Here is a 5,000-nt window from a genome sequence, read left to right as displayed (position 1 = left end):
ACTTAGTCGTTTTTGGCAAAATTTCTGACTTTTTGAAAATTTCACAATTTTGTGAAAACTTCCACAAAATGAGGTTCTAGTATGTTAGAGGGCATCCCAGGAGGGCTCCAAAAGTGTGGGTAAAATATATATCCCACAGGGGGAAAATTGAAAAAAAGTTGAAAAAAAAAATTTTTGGGGACTTAGAAAATTTTTCAACTTTTGTCAGACTTCCAGACAGGGGAGCGTGTCAGTGCGCGCATCCGATTTCAGTTCCAGAGCGATTCGCGCGATGAGTCCTTGATACTTAGTCGTTTTTGCAAAATTTCTGACTTTTTGGAAAATTTCACAATTTTGTGAAAACTTCCACAAAATGAGGTTCTAGTATGTTAGAGGGCATCCCAGGAGGGCTCCAAAAGTGTGGGTAAAATATATATCCCACAGGGGGAAAATTGAAAAAAAGTTGAAAAAAAAAATTTTTGGGGACTTAGAAAATTTTTCAACTTTTGTCAGACTTCCAGACAGGGGAGCGTGTCAGTGCGCGCATCCGATTTCAGTTCCAGAGCGATTCGCGCGATGAGTCCTTGATACTTAGTCGTTTTTGGCAAAATTTCTGACTTTTTGAAAATTTCACAATTTTGTGAAAACTTCCACAAAATGAGGTTCTAGTATGTTAGAGGGCATCCCAGGAGGGCTCCAAAAGTGTGGGTAAAATATATATCCCACAGGGGGAAAATTGAAAAAAAGTTGAAAAAAAAAATTTTTGGGGACTTAGAAAATTTTTCAACTTTTGTCAGACTTCCAGACAGGGGAGCGTGTCAGTGCGCGCATCCGATTTCAGTTCCAGAGCGATTCGCGCGATGAGTCCTTGATACTTAGTCGTTTTTGCAAAATTTCTGACTTTTTGGAAAATTTCACAATTTTGTGAAAACTTCCACAAAATGAGGTTCTAGTATGTTAGAGGGCATCCCAGGAGGGCTCCAAAAGTGTGGGTAAAATATATATCCCACAGGGGGAAAATTGAAAAAAAGTTGAAAAAAAAAATTTTTGGGGACTTAGAAAATTTTTCAACTTTTGTCAGACTTCCAGACAGGGGAGCGTGTCAGTGCGCGCATCCGATTTCAGTTCCAGAGCGATTCGCGCGATGAGTCCTTGATACTTAGTCGTTTTTGCAAAATTTCTGACTTTTTGGAAAATTTCACAATTTTGTGAAAACTTCCACAAAATGAGGTTCTAGTATGTTAGAGGGCATCCCAGGAGGGCTCCAAAAGTGTGGGTAAAATATATATCCCACAGGGGGAAAATTGAAAAAAAGTTGAAAAAAAAAATTTTTGGGGACTTAGAAAATTTTTCAACTTTTGTCAGACTTCCAGACAGGGGAGCGTGTCAGTGCGCGCATCCGATTTCAGTTCCAGAGCGATTCGCGCGATGAGTCCTTGATACTTAGTCGTTTTTGGCAAAATTTCTGACTTTTTGAAAATTTCACAATTTTGTGAAAACTTCCACAAAATGAGGTTCTAGTATGTTAGAGGGCATCCCAGGAGGGCTCCAAAAGTGTGGGTAAAATATATATCCCACAGGGGGAAAATTGAAAAAAAGTTGAAAAAAAAAATTTTTGGGGACTTAGAAAATTTTTCAACTTTTGTCAGACTTCCAGACAGGGGAGCGTGTCAGTGCGCGCATCCGATTTCAGTTCCAGAGCGATTCGCGCGATGAGTCCTTGATACTTAGTCGTTTTTGCAAAATTTCTGACTTTTTGGAAAATTTCACAATTTTGTGAAAACTTCCACAAAATGAGGTTCTAGTATGTTAGAGGGCATCCCAGGAGGGCTCCAAAAGTGTGGGTAAAATATATATCCCACAGGGGGAAAATTGAAAAAAAGTTGAAAAAAAAAATTTTTGGGGACTTAGAAAATTTTCACACATGTGTCAGACTTCCAGACAGGGGAGCGTGTCAGTGCGCGCATCCGATTTCAGTTCCAGAGCGATTCGCGCGATGAGTCCTTGATACTTAGTCGTTTTTGGCAAAATTTCTGACTTTTTGAAAATTTCACAATTTTGTGAAAACTTCCACAAAATGAGGTTCTAGTATGTTAGAGGGCATCCCAGGAGGGCTCCAAAAGTGTGGGTAAAATATATATCCCACAGGGGGAAAATTGAAAAAAAGTTGAAAAAAAAAAATTTTTGGGGACTTAGAAAATTTTTCAACTTTTGTCAGACTTCCAGACAGGGGAGCGTGTCAGTGCGCGCATCCGATTTCAGTTCCAGAGCGATTCGCGCGATGAGTCCTTGATACTTAGTCGTTTTTGGCAAAATTTCTGACTTTTTGAAAATTTCACAATTTTGTGAAAACTTCCACAAAATGAGGTTCTAGTATGTTAGAGGGCATCCCAGGAGGGCTCCAAAAGTGTGGGTAAAATATATATCCCACAGGGGGAAAATTGAAAAAAAGTTGAAAAAAAAAATTTTTGGGGACTTAGAAAATTTTCACACATGTGTCAGACTTCCAGAGAGGGGAGCATGTCAGTGCGCGCATCCGATTTCAGTTCCAGAGCGATTCGCGCGATGAGTCCTTGATACTTAGTCGTTTTTGCAAAATTTCTGACTTTTTGGAAAATTTCACAATTTTGTGAAAACTTCCACAAAATGAGGTTCTAGTATGTTAGAGGGCATCCCAGGAGGGCTCCAAAAGTGTGGGTAAAATATATATCCCACAGGGGGAAAATTGAAAAAAAGTTGAAAAAAAAAATTTTTGGGGACTTAGAAAATTTTTCAACTTTTGTCAGACTTCCAGACAGGGGAGCGTGTCAGTGCGCGCATCCGATTTCAGTTCCAGAGCGATTCGCGCGATGAGTCCTTGATACTTAGTCGTTTTTGGCAAAATTTCTGACTTTTTGAAAATTTCACAATTTTGTGAAAACTTCCACAAAATGAGGTTCTAGTATGTTAGAGGGCATCCCAGGAGGGCTCCAAAAGTGTGGGTAAAATATATATCCCACAGGGGGAAAATTGAAAAAAAGTTGAAAAAAAAAATTTTTGGGGACTTAGAAAATTTTTCAACTTGTGTCAGACTTCCAGAGAGGGGAGCATGTCAGTGCGCGCATCCGATTTCAGTTCCAGAGCGATTCGCGCGATGAGTCCTTGATACTTAGTCGTTTTCAGAAGTCACAATTTTGACTTCCAGGACCCGCAAAACGTTTGTAAATTGAGCCCGCTCCCCAGTTCCAAGCGTTTTGAGGTGTCCCCGGTTGCAGTAATGCAGCCTGCCCACTAGATGTCGCAAAAGAGACAAAAAGTGAAAAAGAACCAGAATGAGGAAATTCCAGGGAGCCGAATCCGCCTGACAGTTCCAGGCGATCGGGCACTTTTTTGCATGCGTCCCTAAAGTGGGTATAGGGTGACACTCCATGCAAAGACCCAGTTTTGCACACCACCGGCAGAATATATGAGAGAGAGGTACCTCTCAGCCCCGACACATTTCGACTCATTTAAGCTGGTTTTCACCTCCGTAGGCCTGGGTATGCGTTTTGGCTATGAGTCCCTGTTCGGCTGGAGGTCTGCACCTTGGCTGAACCCAGGCTTCCGCAGCTGCGTGGGGGGACTTTTGCCGGTCGCCTATCCCAAGTCAGAGAGGTGTTCCTGGGTTGAAGTGAGCCTGGCCAGACCCCCCCGCGGGCCCTGGTTCTCCACATGGGGGCGCCGTCAAGGCTAAAATCTGGATTTTTAGGCCGAGGAGAGGCTCCATGAGGGCGGATGCTTTTGTGGCTTCGACCCCAGTGCTGTTCCACATCCAGTACCCCCCCGCAAGGGCGCCTGTACCCGAGTCGCGCTTCCAGGACTCGTGGGCACGTATCTCCCGACGACAGGGGTTTGCAGCCTCCGTACTTGGGCAAGTCCCTACATGCACCCCTGCTCTTCCTCCGATCGATCTGGCGCAGCGCTCCCGGGTGGGGAGGTGGCGCCGCTCGCTCGGCCCGGGCTTTGGAGCCCGCGCTGGCTTAAGGTGAGCGGTCCCCTTCCTCCTCTACCCCCGGGCTTCCGACACCTATCTTTGGGCGCGCATGCCGGCCTCGCCTCCCGTCTGCGGAGGTGGCCGAGCCGTGGGGAGTTTGACCCGAACCGAGCGAAGGCAGTGGTCCGACGACCCGTACGGGCGAACGGCGGGGCGCCCACCCAGCCAGGCGTGGGGGCCCGTCGTCCGAATCGCTCCCTGTGCGGGGAAGCACAGCGATCTTCTCCGAGGGTGGCCCTTTTCTTCCAGATGCGTACCCGGCCAGCGGAGGCTCGCGCTGCCCCTCGTGTCCGAAAGGGCGGCCTCCGCGGCGGTGGCGACAGCGGCGGCGGTGGGTGGCCTCTCCGCGCCACTGCCGAGCTTCGCGATTTCCAGTCTTTTCCCGAGCCCCTACGTCAGTGGGGAGGACGACAGAGGTGTGGAGGCAGGCGAAGGGGGTTCTCACCGTGCGGTGTGCCCCAGCCCGACCGTTGCCTTCCCCCTCGACCCTCGTCCTCCCAGGCGGCTCGGCCAGGGAGCAGGAGAGAGAGCGAGAGAGGGAGAGCGGAAACCCCAGAGCCAAGGGGTTAGATGGAGAACGGGAGAAGGAACGAGGGCCAAGAGGTAGGGAGTACGGTGAAAGGCCGACCTGGGATCCCCCTGCGCTCCCGCCCTGGGCGGGGAGCAGCCCTGGGAAGAAAAGCCGCTCGGGCATCCCTTTGAGGTTACGGGCGCGAGCGGGAAGAGGGACTACGCTGGAGGGCGACGCCGACACGGCCAGGCCGACGACCACCCACGTGACCTCAGCGTCGCCGGGTTAGTGCCAGAGCCGCGGCGGACCCCGACGGCCAGCCCCCCTCTCCCAATCCTCGTGCCTGTCCGCCGGTGGGTCGAGGACCCCCCGCGGCGGAGGCAGGTCTAAGCCAGACGGTGGCGCCGCATAGGCCCACCCCCGCACGCCATCTCCCTGAGCGACCCTGTGTGTCGTCTTGGGTGCGGTTGGTGAGACGGGGGCGGCCGTGGCATCCTC

Source organism: Phyllobates terribilis, unplaced genomic scaffold (assembly GCF_046119375.1).
Source record: "Phyllobates terribilis strain yellow unplaced genomic scaffold, ASM4611937v1 Scaffold_5023__1_contigs__length_55106, whole genome shotgun sequence".
Classification (NCBI taxonomy): Eukaryota; Metazoa; Chordata; class Amphibia; order Anura; family Dendrobatidae; genus Phyllobates; species Phyllobates terribilis.
This window is presented reverse-complemented; position numbering follows the sequence as displayed.